The following is a 23,148-nucleotide window of genomic DNA, read 5'->3' as shown; positions in this document are numbered from 1 at the left end:
CATTGCACCATTTACATTGCCATTGATAAAATGGGGGCCATTTATCCTTCCTCCCATAATGCTGCACCATACATTAACCCGCCAAGGTCGCTGATGTTCCACTTGTCGCAGCCATCGTGGATTTTCCGTTGCCCAATAGTGCATATTATGCCGGTTTACGTTACCGCTGATCGTGAATGACGCTTCGTCGCTAAATAGAACGCGTGCAAAAAATCAGTCATCGTCCCGTAATTTCTCTTGTGCCCAGTGGCAGAACTGTACACGACGTTCAAAATCGTCGCCATGCAATTCCTGGTGCATAGAAATATGGTACGGGTGCAATAGATGTTGATGTAGCATTCTCAACACTGACGTTTATGAGATTTCTGAATCTCGCGCAATTTGTCTGCTATTGATGTGAGGTTTAGCCGCGACAGCAGCTAAAACACCTACTTGGGCATCATTATTTGTTGCAGGTCGTGGTTGACGTTTCACATGTGGCTGAACACTTCCTGTTTCCATAAATAACTTAACTATCGGGCGAACGGTCCGGACACTTGGATGATGTCGTCCAGGATACCGAGCAGCATACATAGCACACGCCCATTGGGCATTTTGATCACAATAGCCATACATCAACACGATATCGACCTTTTCCGCGATTGGTAAACGGTCCATTTTAACACGGGTAATGTATCACGAAGTAAATACCGTCCGCAGTGGCGGAATGTTACGTGATACCACGTACTTATACGTTTGTGACTATTATAGCGCCATCTATCACAAAGCAGAAACAGTGGTCCAACTAAAACATTCATATTTCTTGATGTACTACACGAATATGTAATAAAAAGTGGGGGCTCCTATTTAAAAAAAAAACGCTGTTGATATCCGTTTGACCTATGGCAGCGCCATCTAGCGGACCAACTATAGCGCCATCTGGTTTCCCCCTTCAAGCTAGACGAGTTTCGTTCTTTGTCGTTTTTTCGTTTGACGCTTATTTCGTGAGATATTTGGCCCGGTCACTGTCAATGGAGCACCCTGTATACCTCATATCATCTCACACACAAATCGGAACTAGCCATAATGTTCTTGGCCTCTGACAAGATGTATGACTGAGTCAACTGCTAATAGATGTTTTTTGTGTACAATATTACACTGGTTGAGGCCTCCAAAATATAAGGGCAGGCTTACGACAAAACTATCAATAAATAGCCTGATTCAGTAGGGATGGCTGCTGTTTGCAATGTTACACGCAAACGACATCGAGCTCCTCCAGATGTCCCACATGACGATATGTCAGGAATATGTTTGTTGATCAACAAGAACGAAGTTGTGTAGAAAATCAAATTCTAACAAGTAACTTTCAAGCAAAAGGAGTGAAAAACCAACTATAAGCTGGGAGTGTAATTCTACCTACGATAAAGAATTTTGTAAGCTCAAAAGAGTAATCTTCATTAATGCATATGTCAACAGTAAAACAAATGATTTAGCGGTGGTTTTCCCACTGGCCCTGACATTTATCACAGAATACAGACAGCAGTATGTTTGCTATTATGACATTATAACATATCCAAGTTACTTAATATCGTAGTATTGCAGGGCACAGAAGTCACTGCAGTTGGAGCTCAATCAACGGCGCTCAACATAATGGAAAACCAGAAATAACTGCAAAAAAATTCATAATTCTGTATCATAATGTCTCTTCATGACCGCTAGGAAAGACATCCCGATCAACATAGACGGAATAAATCGCCAACTAGGTTATATTCCACGCTGTTACTTGGGCACCAGTATTGCTAACAGGTAGCAATAATAATTTCATGTTGGCCGCACAAATTAAAGCAAGCTGGCAAGACGTATTTAATGATATTATCACTATCAGAGAAAACTTGCAAATGATGCTATTAAGTCCACGTTTACATTGCCCATCGTTGACATTGCCCATCAACTTGACTTAGTCATAGCTAGGCGTACTGGTCTCAAAAATGTGCTACTGACACGAAGTTATCATAGTGCTGATTGCAACACAGACCACGCCCTAGTGGCGTGCACATTGAGGCTCACTCCTAAGAAACGTCACCACGCTAAACCGAGAGGTCATCCCCGTATCAACACAGATCGTGTTCATGACACACAAAGAAAGCAGGATTTTGCCAGTAATTTTGAAAGTGCTTTCTCAGGAAACGTGCAAGCAGAAAGGAGTGTTGATAAGAAATGGGCAAAACTCTCGGGTGCAATCTACAACTCAGCAGTATTGGCCTATGGAATAAAAGGAAAAAGAAATAAGGACTGGTACGAGCAAAATTTGGAAGAAATGGAACCAGTCACTGAGGCTAAACGGAATGCCCTACTTGCTTACAAAAGAAACCCAAACTCGAGATGACCTACGAAAAGCAAAGAACAGGGCACAGCAAACATCCAGGAGATGCGCAAATAACTACTGGCTGAATTTATGTGCAGGTATAGAGAAAGCGACCGACTCTGGGAATGCTAAAGCAATGTACGATGGTATTAAGAAAGCAATTGGACCAACTGTCAGGAAAACAGCTCCTCTGAAGTCCAAGACGGGTGAAGTCATTACTGATGAAGGCAAACAAATGGAACACTGGGTTGAACACTACCTCGAGTTGTATGCAGCTGAGAATGAAATTAGCAAGGATGAATGTGACGCCATCAAACAAATGCCCGTTATGGGAGAACTAGATGCAATGCCTACTATGGAAGAACTTAGTAGAGAAATAGATTCTCTTGCTAATGGAAAGGCCCCAGGTGAAGATGGGATCCCTGCAGAGGTTATTAAGTATAACAAGTCTGTTCTTATACTAAAATGTAGACTTTCACGGCCGGAAATATCATGTCCATTATAATTATCCGGGCTGTTGATGAATTTTGTCTCAATTCCCAAGGTGGAAGGTCCATCGACCTACGGACCCCCTTGAAGATGTCTCCCGCAGTCGGAGACGAAACGTTGGGAATTGAGACAAAATTCATCAACCGACCACGGCATAACAGCCCGGATAATTATAATGGACAAGTCTGTTCTTCTCAAACATTTATATTCACTTATCACAACCAGCTGGGAAGAAGGTTATGTCCTGATGAGCATGCAGAATTCGAGGATAGTTACTCTATATAAACAGAAAGGGAACGGAAGTGACTGTAACAATTACCGAGGCATTTCATCACTAAGTGTAGCCGGGAAAGCTTATGCCAGAGTCATCCTAATGCGATTACAGATCTTAGCTTCCAGAATCTACCCAGAATCTCAGTGTGGCTTCAGGCCCAGCCGATCAACCGTAGATATGACCTTCTCCTTAAGACAGCTGCAAGAGAAATGTCGTGAGCAGCAGAGGTCACTTTATATTTCTTTCATTGACCTTGTTAAAGCGTTTGATTTAGTGGGCAGAAATGGGCTTTTCAAACTGTTGCAGAAGATTGGATGCCCACCTAAACTACTGCAGATAATTGTATCTTTCCATGAGAAAACACAAGCAACAATTTGCTTCATCGGTAAAAAGTCAGAAGCATTCCCTGTTAATAGCGGTGTGAAACAGGGGTGTGTGTTAGCTCCTACATTATTAGGGATTTTCTTTTCCCTTCTGCTCAGATTTGCCTTTGAAGACTGTGAGGAGGGAGTGTATCTACATGCGAGGTCTGATGAAAATCTTTTCAACATTGCTCGCCTCAAGGCCAAGACCAAAGTAAATACAGTTGTCATCCGTGAGTTGTTATATGCGGACGATGCAGCTCAAGTAGCGAACACGGAAGATGAGCTGCAGTATATAATCAACAAATTATCACATGCGTGTGAAAAATTTGGTCTACTCATCAGCCTTCAAAAGACTAAGATCATGGCGCAGGGCACTACCAACCTTCCATCCATTAGCATTGATGGCAATCCTCTCCAGATAGTTGGTGACTTTACCTACTTGGGATCTACAATATGTAGCAACTTGTCCATGGACACTGAACTTACTAACAGAATCGCAAAGGCATCATCTGCCATGGCTAGATTGAAAAACAGAGTATGGAACAACGGACTGCTTACCACAAAAACTAAATTAAAAGTCTACAACGCTTGTGTTATAAGCACCCTTCTCTACAGCTGTGAGTCATGGACAACTCTTTCTAGGCATGAATCGCGACTCAACAGCTTCCATCTCCGCTGTCTCTGGAAGATCCTTCAGATCTCTTGGAGAGATAGAGTACCCAACACCGAAGTCTTTCATCGTGCAAGCACAACCAGCATCTTTGCACTCCTGAGTCATCGACGTCTAAGATGGTTGGGACATGTCAGGCGCATGGATCCTGAACAGATACTGAAACAGCTGCTGTACGGCGAACTTCAGGAAGGTGTGAGGCCAATGGGACGACCGCATCTTCGTTTCAAGGATGTCTGCAAGAGAGACCTGACCAAGACCAGAATCAATCCAAGTCGCTGGGAAGGCACTGCAGATGACCTTGTCAAGTGGCGAGTAACTGTGCGCAACGGCGTCAAGCTCTCAGAGGACGAACGCACACAGGAACAAATCAGGAAGAGGACAAAGCGAAGAGACAGAGCGGCTTCTGTTCGAAGTCCCTCAAATTTCACACCTCCAAACTGCAGTAGGGACTGCCACTCTCGAGTGGGACGTTTTAGCCACAGCAGACGCTGCAGACTCTGAACCAAGCAGGCTACACCATCATCCCTCAAGGATGGACGGATGCCATTACATTGCCTATAATGTCATATAGTAGAGAGAACGCCGTATGGGAGTGGATGACAGGAAAAAAATAGCTTTGATCACCAGACCAACTGGTATTCACACCGAATTGAGGGACTTTAAGGAAAAGGAAGGTTGATGGCTCTCATGCTTCAGGAATAAAGGACTCGTTTTACCTATCTCTCAAACTGAAAGATTAAAAACAGCGATAAAAAGGAAACTGAGATTTTAGTCCTGCTGTGGCACAAGACCATATTTCAAAAATCTAAAAATACTAACATTTGCAGCCCTCTTTATACTAAATTGTCTGATACACACAGAAGAAAACCAACACAGTCACAAACTACGACAATCTATCCATCACCATGACACACGTATAAAACAGCAAATTGACATCCCAGTTGCTAGACTAAAGAAAATTCAAGATAGTTACAGGTACATGGGAGTAAAACTATTTAACATGTTGCCAATAGAGGCACATAATGTGTCACTGAATGAGTTTAAAAGTGTCACAAAGAAATGGCTTGGAGAAAAAGGTTTTTATACACTAGAAGAGTTTATAATGTGCACTAAAGATGATCTTAAGTACCGGTACTAATATACTTTCACTTAGATTAAACTTATACATGTAAATATAATGCAAATACCTTGTGCAGCATCAAGGACAAATTTTTGTATCTTATTAGACAATAATGATCTACAATGTATGACACCATTTCTATTAGTTGTGTAAACTGTATATGTACACAAATGACGATATCAATTGCATTTTCAATGCCTAAAGATGGATAATAAAATAAAAATAAAAAAAGATTTCAGTAGTCATTACAGGTTCATTACGTTGTAGGTGCAGTGTATCGCTGATGCCACTTAATTTCAGTGCATCTTCAGTGATTTATTGCTGATTGACACATTTATTTATTTCTCTATCATCAGATGAAACATTTTTGTAATATTTTTGTCGATTAGAAAGAAAAAAATTAGACTACAAAATTATGAATTTAAAAAAAATGTTTCCAGAATCATAACGTTAGAAAACCATTAAGACAGTAATTTCATTTATGAAGATATTGCCCTTGGTACTCTTCTCACTAAGTCATGAGTTTCCTCCATCTCCTGTTAGTTCTTTTTCAGAGATCATACATAACATTAACTAAAATGCGCCAGAGAAACAAGTAATACATAAGACAATGAAAGCTGGCAAGAAGTATTTTAGGTTGAATTATTATTGTCAATGAAGTTCTCAAGTGTATAGTTCTTGACGGACATTGCAGAGAAAATGATAGAAAATGAATTGTGAATGTTTTGGAACACTCTCTTATAGGATTTGAGACTATCTTCATAATTATACATTTGACTATGCTTTGCACAATCCACAAGTCATTCATCCTATTCGCTGACAGTGGGAGTAGTGCTACTCACCAATCTGCTTGTCACACCATGTCCTGCAACAGTTCCTGATGATGCACAGGAAAGATGACCTTGATTCGTACCTTTGGTACAGCCCCATAGGTTGGTGTCACTGAAATTACCAAGAAACACAGATATATTAATCAAATTGTTCTCCCATTGCAAATGATTATGTGGCTCCTACAACAACAGATTTAATGTACCAGGGTCCCTTCCCCCCCCCCCCCCCCCCAAACAGCCAATTGCACAACGGTTCAGCAGGACTCACAAAAATGTCCTAACATACAGAACGTTGTCCTCTAGTACCATAGCCATCCAGAACATTGACTGGATTGGAGCAGGTGGGCTCATGCATTGTAAGTGACAATGACACAACCAGCTGTTCATTAAAGTGCTGGTCCCAGAAAATGCACAACAATAATGACAGCACAAGGCAAGCTAAAGGTCTTATAATGTCACTGATCTAAAAGAGTTCTCAGGTGATTACTGTTACTACAGACGTTCAAATAACTTACAGGTTTGCTGCCGGGTGATGTCGTCGACCACCGCCGATATTTCGACAGGGGCACACCCTCCCATTCACAAGCCACAACTGCAACGAGGAAGAAATGTGCAAGGGAATTTAATACCTCCGATCACAGAGGAGAAACAAGGAAGATACCACACACACAACAAGTGTCAAACAAAGATAACCAACGTCAGAAATATCGATAGTGACTATTAATCAACAGGTGAGGTAGCACTAATTCTGTCCCTCTGTTTTTTGAAGAGAGACAGTACCGGATTCCAAGCAGCATTTAAACAAAATCCACCATCTTCCCTTCCTTGATGTGTTGGTCAGAAGGAAGGCTGATGGTACGTTGGGACATTCTGTTTATAGGAAGCCTACTCGCACTGACTTGTATCTGCGAGCTGATAGTTGCCACCATCCAGCTCAGCGTGAAGGAGTACGTCGCACCTTGGTTCACAGGGCCCACGTCATCTCAGACTCTGAAAGTTTGGCTGCTGAGATATCACATCTTGAAGTCACCTTTCGTCAGAATGGTTATAGTGAGAGGCAGATCAAATGTGCGTTGCGCCATCAGCCTTCTGTGCAACGGGTGAGTGACGATAGCAACGAAGTGGCACCCACGTCTACGGCCTTTTTGCCTAATGCAGGAAGCATTTCCAACAGGAAATATGATGTGAAATGTGTTTTTCGACCACCTCCTAAGATTAAGGCCCTGTTGGCGTCCGTAAAAGATGATCTTGGTTTGCGTAAGGCTGAGGTCTATCGTATACCTTGCAGTTGTGGCATGTCATATGTTGATCAGACAATCAGGACTGTGGAGGACCGGTGTATTGAACATAAGCGTCACACACGCTTACAACAGCTGAGCAAATACACTATTGCGGAACATTGCCTTGACACCGGTCATCCTATGGAATACAACAACACGGAGATTCTGGCTTGCACATCCAGCTATTGGGATAGTGTTATTAAGGAAGCTGTTGAAATCGAACTATCAAGCAACCTTATAAACAGAGATAAAAAATATCTCGTCGCAGCGGTATGAGCGCTCGACGGCAGAGAAACTACCAAAATTGTTAACTTTTTTTGTTTTTTTATTCCGTTTCAATTGTCTCTTGTTAGCGGTAGCTTAAGGCAGGCGTGATCGGATGCTGACGTAAAAACTTAATGGCTAATCTTGATCTGATTGTAATGTGTAGACATTGTGGAAATTATTAAGAAATTCGGTGGATGGAAGTAGCAAAGTGAATTAAATTGCATACAGTATCAAGATGATTTTAATTGGTATAAATTAGTGATCCCTGGACTATTACAAGATTTCGGAGCAGATTTTTTCACGCTGAAATGAAGGAGATTTTTGAAGACGTGGACGCCGCCCGAAAGAAGATAAGTTAATCTGGTAAAGGACGATCTCTCGTCTACGCCACTTCCTTCTGTCCGTTACATTCTGTTATTCTCTGTTTCTTTTCAATAACTTTTGTAGTGAAAATTGGTTTAACTTTTGCTCAAAAACGCCACAAGGACCACCCCAACAATAGCTTTTTCGAATAACGAAGTCCGATAGCTTTTCCGTAATACAAAGTCCGATCTGCATTTCTTTCATTCTTTCCCTTTTTCACGGTCTCTCTTCTCCCATTTTTTTTATTAACCACTACAGATATTTCTGATGTTGGTTATCTTTGTTTGTGTTGACACATGTTCCGTGTGTGGTATCTTCCTTGTTTCTCCTCTCTGATCTGAGGTATTAAATTCCCTTGCACATTTCTTCCTCCTTGCATGTGGGCCTAAGAAAGGCAGGATGTACTCGTGTCGAAATATCGGCGGTGGTCGACAACGTCATCTGGCAACAAACCCGTAAGTTATTTGAACATTCAATTCGCCGGGAAAAGTTAAGGTCTCACATTGTTTACCTCTATGGGGAGCAAATATATCGTTGCTTGCGGAGGTTGGACAAACTTCGCGGCAGTAGAGTAAGGTTGGAATGTGCATTATCGTTTTTATTGAAGTGTCGAAATCATAGTGTGGTTCCAAGGTTTGCTAAATTTGTGCATCATATTGATTCTCCTGCCGCCAATAGCATCAAGCAACATGCTGGTTTAGCTGTCGTTCGTGAAAGGATCTACTATACTCGACATCAGTTACATTTTGTTTCTAAGGAATTATTTGAACTTCATTTAATGATGGCGTCTAACGTTTCTGAATTTTCTTGGGATTGGGTGGACGGTGCCTCTTCGTCACAGTCTGACTGGGAATTTCAGTCTGTAACTGCTCGTCACTCGGCGAAGTTTGAACGTTTCCTTGGCTCAGTGTCTAATTCTAATTTTAATTCTCGACGTTCTGGGATCAATCTCACGGAGAAAACGTTTGACGACGCAGGTTTGTCTTTGCTGGGGAAAGGTTTGAATTTCGCACCGACGCCCATGAGTTTGCCAGTCGTTGATTGTATTAGTTCTATTAAACAGGCTGTGTATAAACTACCTTCCGAGGCTGCGGAAGAGGTTAGGAGGGAAGCGTGTCGTGTGTTGATTGGGGCCCATCCACCCTAGTGTAACATTACAGCAGCTGAGGCGGCTGCTTTACGTTCACTCAGAATGAATCCTGATATTGTTATTTTAGCTGCGGACAAGGGAAATGCCACGGTTTTGTTGCACAAACACGACTACATTCAAAAGATGCAGTGTCCACTTTCTGATTTGGCTCATCGCAAAATCGGTGCTGACCCTACTAAGAGTGTTGAGAGAGAGACTAATAACCTCCTGAAGAAAAGTCTTTGACACAGGAGACTATCAATAGTCTTAATTCTTACTGTGCTATACCACCTAGGTTATATGGCCTCCCTACGGGCCATAAAGGGGCTGTCCTGTTGAGGCCTATTGTTTCTAATATTTGTGCTTCAACATATCGTGTAGCTAAATTTCTTGCTAGTTTGTTGAGCCCACTAGTAGTAGGCGTGAACACCACATTAAGAACTCTGCAGATTTCTTACATCGATTGCAGGGATTGCGTTTGAATGACTCTGATATTTAGTCAGTTTTGATGTTTGTTTCTCTTTTCCCTCGCGTTCCTCTCTCAGCTTTCTTGCAGCTAATTAGGGTTAAGTTTGGTGTCGAGTTAACAAATTTGTTCCCACATGTGCTGACTTCCACTTACTTTTTATTCAATGGTCAGTACTATGAACAAACTGACGGAGTTGCAACGGGAAGCCAGTTGTTACCTATTGTGGCCAATTTGTTAATTGAGGACTTTGAGGAACGTGCATTGGATACAGCGACCTTGAAATTGCGTGTTTTTTCAAATATGTAGACGATACGTTTGTTGTTTGGCCTCATGGTAATGAGAATTTAAACCGGTTTTTGGAACACCTGAATTCAATCCACCCGAATATTCAGTTCACTATGGAGGTGGAAAAGAATGGATGCCTTCCCTTCCTTGACATGTTGGTCAGAAGGAAGACTGATGGTACGTTGGGACATTCTGTTTATAGGAATCCCACCCACACTGACTTGTATCTGCGAGCTGGTAGTTGTCACCATCCAGCTCAGCGTGAAGGAGTACTTTGTACCTTGGTTCATAGGGCCCACGTTATCTCAGACCCTGAAAGTTTGGCAGCTGAGCTATCACATCTCGAAGTCACCTTTCGTCAGAATGGTTATAGTGAGAGGCAGATCAAACCTGTGTTGCGCTATCAGCCTTCTGTGCAACGGGTGAGTGACGATAGCAGCGAAGTGGCACCCAAGTCTACGGCCTTTTTGCCTTATGCAGGAAGTATTTCCAACAGGATTGGCCGTATTTTGCGGAAATATGATGTGAAATGTGTTATTCCACCACCTTCTAAGATTAAGGTCCTGTTGGCATCCGTAAAAGATGATCTTGGTTTGCGTAAGGCTGGTGTCTATCGTATTCCTTGTAGTTGCGGCGTGTCATATATTGGTCAGGCAATCAGGACTGTGGAAGACCGGTGTATTGAACATAAGCGTCACACATGCTTACAACAGCTGAGCAAATCCGCTATTGTGAAACACTGCCTTGACACTGGTCATCGTATGGAATACAACAACACGGAGAATCTGGCTTGCACGTCCAGTTATTGGGATAGTTTTAGTAAGGAAGCTGTTGAAATCAAACTATCAAGTAACCTTATAAACAGAGATGGTGGATTTTGTTTAAATGCCGCTTGGAATCCGGCTCTGTCTCTCATCAAAAAACAGAGGAACAGAATTAGTGTTATCTCACCTGTTGATTAATAGTCACTATCGATATTTCTGATGTTGGTTATCTTTGTTTGGTTTGACACTTGTTCCGTGTGTGGTATCTTCCTTGTTTCTCCTCTGTGAACCGAGGTATTAAATTCCATTGCACATTTCTTCATCCTTGCATTTGTGCCTTGAGAATGGCAGGGTGTGGTCCTGTCGAAATATTGGCAGTGGTCGACGACGTCACCCGGTAGCAAACCTGTAAGGTATTTGAACATCCAATTCGCCGGGAAAAGTTAAGGTCTCAGCTACAGAAGTCTATACACGTTCCATCTTGATTGCTCGTTTCCAGGGTGCTTGATTCCACAGTTCTCAGTTTGCCTCACATTGGTAGGGTTATGATACTTAGCTTTGACCTCTCTGTGTGTTTTAAGACAAATTATTACCATTGTTAGTATTCCATGTCAGACTGTGAATTCGTATTGTTCATCGTTCACTCTAGAGGATGGCAAAGATGCAACAACCCCACCAAGGCCACGTATAAAAAGCATTTTGGTGTCTAAAACTAATTCCAGGCTGTTGGCCTCTATACAATCGTTCAAAATTATCATTGTCTATCTCACCATTCAACAGGGGGGATGAAGCAGGCTTTCACATAATTGTCGGAACACCGATGTCCATTTTGAATATATGAATTGACTGAGCTCAAAATAATTTCGCTTGTTTGCACCGATCCGTTTCCAGCTGAAATAGCGACATCAGCAATTGCATGTACATGTAATATTTACAGAAGAAGAAAACGATTGCTTAGTTGGCGGGTATTTGATTTATCAGCTGCAACATCTCCCTAGGCAGAATAAGAAAAAGGCTTTGTTTCTTTCTTGTCTTTATTTTATAAAGAAATTTTTTAATTTTTCTCCTCGCTACATGTAATACACCGTTTGTGATGTCAGAACGGAGCCGTTTTCTGTTAGGCTTTTTCACCTACATTTATATGACTACTCTGTAATTCTCAATTAAGTGCCTGACAATGGTTTCATTGAACTACCTTCAAGCTGCTTCTCTACTGTTCCACTCCCCAGCAGTCCATAAGAAAAACAGACTATTAACTCTTTCTGGGCATGTTTTGGTGGATGCATCTGTTAGTGGATACATGTTTATCAGTGCACATATACTAGTTTGCATGTAGCAACACACACACAGACACACACACACACACTACACCCATGTGCGAGTGAAGGGGATGGGCAAAATCTGAAATATTTCGACAAAAGCAGTAGTATTCTCTATTTGGTGAACATGTGTCACAAAATTTATGAATGACGACTAAATATTTGGCTGCCAAGCGTTTGATTAGGATTGTGTATTCTCTTTGTATCGGGAGGGACTGCTTTGCACATTTGCTAGTGTTAACAGTATTATATATGTATTTCAGTAGAGATCAGTGAGTGGTTAACAGTATCATCCTTGGGTCAAAAGGACGACACAATGTTTGGAATGAATTTTGATGTGATTTCAGAGCTGGATTAGTTATGAGATAGATTGTAGAAATTTATAATGAGAAACAAGTAGATACTTTGATGGGAGGATATTGCTGTACATCTGGTACATTAATACCTTACACTCTGACTTTCACACTGTTTTATATCGTTAAAGGGAGATTTTTTAGACTTCTGATCTGTATTTGGACAATTGTGCATTCAGAACTGCTCACAGTTTCATTTATATCATTGTTTCCTTCATCTGATGTCTGTATGTGTTTATAGTAAAATTTAATAACTTTGATGCTTTCTACAGGAACCTTTCCGAAGAAAACAGAGGCAGGAGGCTGATCCAGGCGGCTAATCGGGGTGCAGTGGAGGAACTGCGAGCTCTGTTAGCGGCAGGAGCGGATGTGGGGGTGCAGGATGCGGCCGGAGCGACTGCCCTCCACTGTGCAGCGATGGGGGGACACGTGGAAGCGGTGCGATTTCTGGTTGAGAATGGGGCGCCGGTGGACGCTAGGTGCGGTATACAGAACACACCACTGCACAAGGCTGCAAGTTTTGGCCGCACCGCTGTAGTGCGGGTGCTAGCGGCTTTCTCTGCAGACCTCAATGCCAGGAATGTGGATGGGTGGACGCCGCTGCACAGGGCGGCATTCTTTGGCCACTCAGAGGTAGCAGTTGCGCTGCTGGAGGCGGGAGCCAATAGGGCGGCAAGAAATGACAGTGGGGCCACCCCCCGTCATATCGCCAGGAAGAAAAACCATCAGGAACTGGTAGAATTGCTAACATGAACCTTGTGATCCTGAGTACGTCTCCAGTAAAATAAATAAAGCATTCCTGCAAGGTATTTCGTTATTTTTAAAATAAAAAAATACAAAAAGTAATTGTTATTATGATTCATTTCTACCTATCATTAGACAGTACTTGCAGCTACTGCAGTAAGACCAAAACAAGACAGACAATGACATACACCAGTGAAATAATGTAAGTACCCTCTCATTTCAAGAAATGTAGCATGTGTATGGCATTATTGCCCAGGAGACCCCATCTGGAGTGTTTGGCCACTGGTACAAATCTTACTACATGATGCCATTGTGAAATGGTGATGAGCACAACACACATACCCAACCTACAGTGTAGAAAATTTCTGACCCAGCTGGGAATCGAATTGGGTGGGGCAGGGTGAGATGGGTGGTTGGCTGTGATCCAGTGTCAGGAACATTAACCACAAGACTGTGAGCTACCAACACATTTCAAGAAGCAGGCTGAAAACCTTTTCTCTAGCAATCTTTACAAAACTCAACAATTCTAAAAATATGCACTTCATTAGCAATAAACCTCAGTTACATCTGAAATTTGAGTAACATTTACAAATAAGCTATAGGTAGCTAGGTGAAGTCTTCAAAAACTGACAATATTACAGCAGGTCAGTACCCGATCGTTTTGAAGGCACAAATGGCATAATGTCAGTCAGATGAATCCCCATAAGTGATTCGAACCAATTTTCTACATTATTTGGTTACTGAAAAGTACTTAATAGGAGTTGTATGATGCTATGTTGAACTAGTGTAAACTGCAAAGTACCAAGATTACTCCCCTGTAACCTCTATGGTTAGAACGCACATTCAGTTTTGATCTCAGACTTAATTTACTCTTTTGGCTGCAATACACACAGTGCAATAGTATGTTTAGTTACCATCTGACATCAGCAGCAGTATTCACACCACTTCATGGATGTATCATCTGGAGTCATATTATCAGTTTGTCTTTAATTAAAGTGACTCAAAGAGCAACTTGGAAACTAACCACAGTTTGTTTAATAGGTAAAACACTCCTTCAGCAGTTTTCATTGTAAAGCAGAGAATATCTCTGACTAAGAAGTGGTAACTGCAAACTATCTATTTTGCTTTGTTATGATGTCAATGAGACATAACCCTGCTGAAAAGTTAGAGCATTGAGCTACAGAATTATCAGTTAGTTAAGCAGTCTACAATGACACATGTGCCAAAGATTAATTACATTTACTGTCAAACCATTGTAGCAGTGACTGGAAGCAGTAATGCAGCTAGTAATTAAATATTGCACTTCCAAAGGATAAGAAGTTTACTATCACAATATAGTCATGTACAGTTTTCATCATCAAACTTAAGCCATCGAAAGAATTGAAATTATGGGGGTAAGTCAATTATTATCCGCAATTTAGTTATATTTTCGTTTATTTTGGTAGTACTGTCGTTTTACGTTGATGACGTATGCTTTGTTTATTTGTTGTTATATCTTTGTAATTATCAAGCTGCTAGGTTAGTTTCGTTTTCGCTGCAGAGCAGTGAATCATGGCTGCTCCGTTGTCTATTTGCACCAAAGACGAGCAACATACAGTGATCCATTTTTTGTGGTCGGCAGGCTTATCAGGGAGCGAAATTCATCGCAGACTTTCGGTACAGTACGGGAACAGTGTTTTGCCACAACGGAGTGTCTACAAATGGATTGAAAAATTCCGAAATGGTCGCACAAGTGTTACGCATGATGAAGGAGACACAAATGAAGAAGCCATTAAGTGTGCACGTGAAATGATTATCTTAGACAGGTGATTAACTATTGATGAAGTGGCACATTGTGTGCAAATTACGAGGGCAGTTCAATAAGTAATGCAACACATTTTTTTTCTGAAACACAGGTTGTTTTATTCAGCATTCAAATACACCAGGTTATTCCCCAATCTTTTAGCTACACAACACTATTTTTCAACGTAATCTCCATTCAATACTACGGCCTTACGCCACCTTGAAATGAGGGCCTGTATGCCTGCATGGTACCATTCCACTGGTCGATGTCGGAGCCAACGTCGTACTGCATCAATAACTTCATCATCCGCGTAGTGCGTCCCACGGGTTGCGTCCTTCATTGGGCCAAACATATGGAAATCCGACGGTGCGAGATCGGGGCTGTAGGGTGCATGAGGAAGAACAGTCCACTGAAGTTTTGTGAGCTCCTCTCGGGTGCGAAGACTTGTGTGAGGTCTTGCGTTGTCATGAAGAAGGAGAAGTTCGTTCAGATTTTTGTGCCTATGAACACGCTGAAGTCGTTTCTTCAATTTCTGAAGAGTAGCACAATACACTTCAGAGTTGATCATTTGACCATGGGGAAGGACATCGAACAGAATAACCCCTTCAGCGTCCCAGAAGACCGTAACCATGACTTTACCAGCTGAGGGTATGGCTTTAAACTTTTTCTTGGTAGGGGAGTGGGTTTGGCGCCACTCCATTGATTGCCGTTTTGTTTCAGGTTCGAAGTGATGAACCCATGTTTCATCGCCTGTAACAATCTTTGACAAGAAATTGTCACCCTCAGCCACATGACGAGCAAGCAATTCCGCACTGATGGTTCTCCTTTGCTCTTTGTGGTGTTCGGTTAGACAACGAGGGACCCAGCGGGAACAAACCTTTGAATATCCCAACTGGTGAACAATTGTGACAGCACTACCAACAGAGATGTCAAGTTGAGCACTGAGTTGTTTGATGGTGATCCGTCGATCATCTCGAACGAGTGTGTTCGCACGCTCCGCCATTGCAAGAGTCACAGCTGTGCACGGCCGGCCCGCACACGGGAGATCAGACAGTCTTGCTTGACCTTGCGGCGATGATGACACACGCTTTGCCCAACGACTCACCGTGCTTTTGTCCACTGCCAGATCACCGTAGACATTCTGCAAGCGCCTATGAATATCTGAGATGCCCTGGTTTTCCGCCAAAAGAAACTCGATCACTGCCCATTGTTTGCAACACACATCCGTTACAGACGCCATTTTAACAGCTCCGTATAGCGCTGCCACCTGTCGGAAGTCAATGAAACTATACGAGACGAAGCGGGAATGTTTGAAAATATTCCACAAGAAATTTCCGGGTTTTTAAACCAAAATTGGCCGAGAAAAAAAATGTGTTGCATTACTTATTGAACTGCCTTCGTAGTCACAGTTCTGCCTACGAAATCATCCACTATAGATGATGTACAAGATGGGTCCCAAAACAACTTTCACAGTTGCATAAACAAACGTGCTTGGACATTTGCAAAAACCATTTGGACCGCTGTGGTAACGAAGGGGACAACTTCTTAGGCGGATAATTACTAGTGACGATACATGGATCCATCATTACGAGTCAGAGAGTAAACGGCAGAGTATGGAATAGAAACATCCAAATTCGCCATGCAAGAAAAAGTTCAAGACCCAACGGTCTGCAGGAAAACTGATGCTTATGGTCTTTTGGGGCGCACAAGGTCCATTACTGGAACATTATGGGAAAAGGACACAACAATAAACAGTGTACGTTACAGTGAGATGTTTACTGCCAGGCTAAAGCCTACAATTCGAAGCAAACGCCGAGGATTGCTGTCAAAAGGTGTTGTGTTGTTGCCCACACTGCTGAAACGCTCCAGGAACAAAAATCTGAAACACTGGATCATCCTGCATATAGTGCCGTTCTTGCCCCTTCTGACTGTCACTCGTTTGGTCCACTCAAGTGGAAGAAGCGGTCCATTCCTGGCTCGCAGCTCAACCAAGAACCTTTTTTTATGAGGGCATCAGGAAGCTTGTACAATGATGGAACGTTGGAACGCAAGGAGACTATGCCAAAAACTCATCTTTTTGTATGTTTCCTATTCGATTACAATAAAATTTTATAACTACTTTGCAGATAATACACTCCTGGCAATAAGAACACCGTGAATTCATTGTCCCAGGAAGGGGAAACTTTATTGACACATTCCTGGGGTCAGATGCATCACATGATCACACTGACAGAACCACAGGCACATAGACACAGGCAACAGAGCATGCACAATGTCGGCACTAGTACAGTGTATATCCACCTTTTGCAGCAATGCAGGCTGCTATTCTCCCATGGAGACGATCGTAGAGATGCTGGATGTAGTCCTGTGGAACGGCATGCCATGCCATTTCCACCTGGCGCCTCAGTTGGACCAGCGTTCGTGCTGGACGTGCAGACCGCGTGAGACGACGCTTCATCCAGTCCCAAACATGCTCAATGGGGGACAGATCCGGAGATTTTGCTGGCCAGGGTAGTTGACTTACACCTTCTAGAGCACGTTGGGTGGCACGGGATACATGCGGACGTGCATTGTCCTGTTGGAACAGCAAGTTCCCTTGCCGGTCTAGGAATGGTAGAACGATGGGTTCGATGACGGTTTGGATGTACCGTGCACTATTCAGTGTCCCCTCGACGATCACCAGTGGTGTACGGCCAGTGTAGGAGATCGCTCCCCACACCATGATGCCTGGTGTTGGCCCTGTGTGCCTCGGTCGTATGCAGTCCTGATTGTGGCGCTCACCTGCACGGCGCCAAACACGCATACGACCATCATTGGCACCAAGGCAGAAGCGACTCTCATCGCTGAAGACGACACGTCTCCATTCGTCCCTCCATTCACGCCTGTCGCGACACCACTGGAGGCAGGCTGCACGATGTTGGGGCGTGAGCGGAAGACGGCCTAACGGTGTGCGGGACCATAGCCCAGCTTCATGGAGACGGTTGCGAATGGTCCTCGCCGATACCCCAGGAGCAACAGTGTCCCTAATTTGCTGGGAAGTGGCGGTGCGGTCCCCTACGGCACTGCGTAGGATCCTACGGTCTTGGCGTGCATCCGTGCGTCGCTGCAGTCCGGTCCCAGGTCGACGGGCAAGTGCACCTTCCGCCGACCACTGGCGACAAAATCGATGTACTGTGGAGACCTCACGCCCCACGTGTTGAGCATTTCGGCGGTACGTCCACCCGGCCTCCCGCATGCCCACTATACGCCCTCGCTCAAAGTCCGTCAACTGCACATACGGTTCACGTCCACGCTGTCGCGGCATGCTACCAGTGTTAAAGACTGCGATGGAGCTCCGTATGCCACGGCAAACTGGCTGACACTGACGGCGGCGGTGCACAAATGCTGCGCAGCTAGCGCCATTCGACGGCCAACACCGCGGTTCCTGGTGTGTCCGCTGTGCCGTGCGTGTGATCATTGCTTGTACAGCCCTCTCGCAGTGTCCGGAGCAAGTATGGTGGGTCTGACACACCGGTGTCAATGTGTTCTTTTTTCCATTTCCAGGAGTGTAATTGACTTACCCTTGTACACTTGAGGCATGCTGAAGCAATAAGGCATCAACGCATATTTTACAGTGCTGCACCTGAAATGTGACACTGAAACACGTATGTTGTGTGGCGGCGATGGCGAGGCATTACAGAATCTTTGACCAGAGAGCTATTTGTCGTTTCTAGTCTGCGCTTGACCGCGCGAGAGTTGCGAGCAGTAGTCTGTCGGTAGCAGTAGGCCAGTGCAGTCTGTGGGTACTCTGTCGGCAGTGCAGTTGTCTGTGGCACTCTGTCGGTAGCAGTAGTCGAGTTCAGTTGCGAATGGCAATCTGTTAGCACCAGTAGTGGAGTACGGTCGCGAGGGGGACGCAGTCGCAGGCGTCGACATGGGTCTCTGGTCAAGATGCTGAATGAGATATATTGTTAATTAAGGTAACCAAGCTGCATTGCGCACATCAGATAATGTAAAGTTTATTTATTGTAATTAATTTTCAACAAGTGCCCCAATAATAATTTTGATTTCAAAGCAAATTTTAATAAAAGAACCATTTAATTGAACGAACGATCTCGTTCCATTTCATTTAAAGAAAAGTTTCAGTTAAATTTCAAAAAAAAATTTAAAAAATATAATACTTGCAATGCATTTCCTCCAAGCTGCGGCCAACAATAAGAGCAGAACTTTGACATGCAGTTATACTGAGGTAAGAAATTAATTCTGATTTTTGCACAGGGCCAAAGACTGACATTTTGGTCTAACTGAGTTTTCATTGTCACAGAAGTTTCATTAGCATTAAATTGTCTCTCATTATTTTTGTGGGAGCTTGCACGTTGAGTCAGATTGCGAGTCAAACATTTAATTGCCATAGTCAGTACATTTCACGCAGGGAGGTTACGCTTGGCTCCCATTTATTATTTCTGTCTTTCAAAGATTTCTGTAGGAAGGTTACACTTGGCGACACCCAGTCCAGGATCGTATTTCGTTGAGAATCTTTTGAAAAACAGTCAGATATCTGCTCTTATTTGCTTAGATATAATTAGGATTTGGCGCAACGCTTTTACTAATTTTGTGAATTTCTTTCCACAGATCATCGGCAATTCGTTGCTCTGTTGTATTTGTGTGTTGTTTTTGCATTGTGCTTATTTATTTTGTGAATAATTTTGACTATTGTAAAAATGCCGCGAATGACTGTGAAATAGTGTATCGCGAGGTATTATGAACGAAATTACCGACGTGACCGATAGTAATTGTGACACGCAGTGTAATGATGACAATCCTGCGTTCACCGACAATCAGTGCATTCCAACCTCTAATGATGATTATTATGTTAATGATGAACAAACGAACTCGGTTATGTCCTCTGTTGGATTGACGACAATCGATGACGCGGGGCGTTCTGTTGTAATGAGCGATGCCCAGCTTAACACACCCGGTTTGGAAAATTCAAGTAACGTACAGACAAATACGTCTAATGAAAATGAACAGGATACACAAAGTATGACGGATTTATTTAATTCCGAAATAGTGAGTGACAGTGTACGTCCGACTGATAATCCTTTTTGTAAATTGCAGAATGACCAAATGGTCACACAAAGCGCGACAATTCCAGGTACACCACTAAACTGCACAGATAATAGAGTAGGTAATGTTACTGAGGATCCAATCATGGCATTGTTGCTACGAATTAATGAACTTATTGAGAAACTAGATAACGATTCCAAACAAAATAAGGAAGAGTCCAAACAACAGAGTGAAAATCTCAAACAACACTTAAATGAAAAATTAGACAACAATGATGTAAATCTCAAACAACTTAGTGAGCAGAACAAACAGTTTAATGAAAAATTAGACAACAATTCCAAACAGTTTAATGAAAAATTAGACAACAATTCCAGACAGCTTAATGAAAAATTAGACAACAATTCCAGACAGCTTAATGAAAAATTAGACAACAATTCCAGACAGCTTAATGAAAAATTAGACGACAATTCCAGACAGCTTAGTGAACAAATTAGAGCCGTTGCCGCGCAGTGCCATGACACTAAGGAACAGTTGCACGTGGAAATTGAGGCTTGTTCAAAAAGAAGTAGCGAAGAAATTAGGTCTGTTGCTCAGGAATTAAGGGAAATGCAAACAGCCGCAACAGAAACACTTAGAGACGAAACTAACGGAGTCACTAAACAATGCTCTGAAAAAGCTACACAATCACGCGACGAGTTTAAAGCAGTGACAGCAGAACTTTCGCGCACAATGGATGAAAAGATTGACGCGAAATTTGAACAGCAGAACACTCAAATTCACGAGCGATTTAGTCACCACATACAAAACAGTGATACGCGTTTCCGCAAATTTATTCAGGATCAAAATAAAGTAAAACGTCAAGTAATGGAAACAATCACTGCTCAGAGACAAGAAGACAAACATAAAATGTTCGCGAAAGCGAAGACATATGTAGACAACAATATTGCTACAGTGTCCGACGAAATTAATTCCATCAAACAGTCGAACACAGAATTACGTGACGAAATTTCTGACCTTAAATCGAAAACAGACACATACACAACCGATTTTCAAACAGTGACCGACAGACTCGAACAATTAGAACTAACACAGGATTCAGATGTCGTCAAAGCTGACGTTAAAAAACTGAACGAAACTACACGTAAATTGCAAAAACAGATTAATGCGTCAGACACTAACACCGATGATCAGGTAAAAATACTGACTGAAAAATGTGATGAATTGGCCAGTCGTATTGACGTTATAGAAAGTGGTAATGACAACAAATCAGACGATACTTTACCGGTTTCATTTAATCAAACACCTGAATTTCAAAATTTACAGCAGACAATTAATGAGATCGATTCGTCTAATAACACGTTACGTAGAAAGTTATCGAGTTTACAACAAGAAGTAACAGAGATGAAAAGTATTTCAGTTAATAACACACCACAGCAGACGGCACTTTGGGAACATTTGTCAGACTCGCGCAACGCGTATAATTTGGGTAATCTTCAGAGAGTACGGGACTTAGATTGCGAGCAACCACAGTTCAACAGATTCTCTTACAATCATGAACCTGTTCCGTCATACAGAGATGATAATTTCGATTACAAACATTTTCTATCGGTGAGGAAATTTAAAGTGTTTAGGAATGACAGAACACAGATTCATCCGCTTGATTGGATACAACAGTTCAGTTTTGCTTTTCCACCGACTTGGCCTGTAACACACAAACTTGAATTTATTTGCAGTTTTTTGGAAGGCGAACCGGCAACTCGTATGAGGCCGATCGCGAGGCAATCCTATTCAGTAGAAGAGTTTCAGAATGCTTATCTGTCAGCGTATTGGTCGAAGACGACACAGCGCGGAATTAAAGATCAGTTAATTAGTCTGCCAAATTACGAGAACTCAAATTTTCCCAGTGTGACGCAATTTTTTGAGCACATGGTGCAACAAAACCAGTACCTAAGTGAACCGTACAGTGAATCCGCACATATACAATTATGCATCTCTAAATTACCACGGTCATTAAGGGTGTCACTTCTAACGGGCCAGCAAAAAGAAAACATTTCAGCATTCAGGGATCTTTTACAGCTTTTAGAAGTGCAGCAATCAGACTATTCTTTCGTAAACAAAAACTTCACATATAACAACCAAGGCCAACAAACGTACAGCAATTATGATCAAACACGTAATTTTAATAGGAAAGGCTACAGACGCTTTAGGAATGACAACCACCAAAACTTTAATAACAGCCAAAATTCTAATTATCAATATCGTCAAAATTTTCAGCAACAGGAACCACACTTTAGTAACAATAGAGGTGTTTCACAACAACAACATCAAAACCAGCCGGTTAGCATACCTAACCAACAATGGAATGCTCAAGGTCAACCAGGCTTTAATGTTCCGCCGCGTGCGCGCATAGTTCCAGATCCAACAAATAGTAACGCACGGCAGCAAGGAAACAACTACGTACAAAGAAGGCAGTATTTCAATTCCTATCGCAATGCACCGTATAGGAATGACTATTACGACAGACGTAAAAATAATGAGGACAATTATCAGCGTACGTTTAATAACAGTCGGTCTTACCAGCAACAAAGTAATCAACAAGAACATATTCTCATGAATGAACCCGACAGTAGGTATCATCCAGAGCGTAACACGTCTGGAAGAACTAATAGAACAGTTCAAATGGTAGAAATGCCACAGCATCCTCCTGATAATAATAACACGTCAGATAGAATTTGACTAGATACTGTACAGGACGCATCTTCCAATAACACAAGCACTACCTTTGACACGCAAAATGTTGTTCACGAAAATGTAATTACTTTTGACGACATCAGAGACACTCTTTTGCAGGAAAGACCAGTTGTTCAGAAATCCATTTCACATCCTATCATCGAAATTAAAATTGGTTCATCGAAATTTTCAGCAGTAATTGATTCCGGATCACCTGTATCAGTAATAAATGAGGAGACTTTCAACGAGTGCAACAAAGAGAATACGTATCCTACATTACCATTGGGCAAAATGAAAGTAAAAGGAGCAGTATCGATTAAAGGTGTAGACGTTAAATTACAGACGCATTTATCATTTTGTATTGGAGGTCATACTTTCCACTCAAATTTTTGGATTGTTCCTTTATTGACAACAGACGTAATTTTAGGTACTAATTTTCTCGTACAACACGATGCAGTGGTTGATTTTCAAAATTCTTATTTAATGCTTAAGGACGAAAATGTACAATTGGCTTTAGAGTT

Source organism: Schistocerca serialis, chromosome 11 (genome assembly GCF_023864345.2).
Source record: "Schistocerca serialis cubense isolate TAMUIC-IGC-003099 chromosome 11, iqSchSeri2.2, whole genome shotgun sequence".
NCBI classification, from domain to species: Eukaryota; Metazoa; Arthropoda; class Insecta; order Orthoptera; family Acrididae; genus Schistocerca; species Schistocerca serialis.
This window is presented reverse-complemented; position numbering follows the sequence as displayed.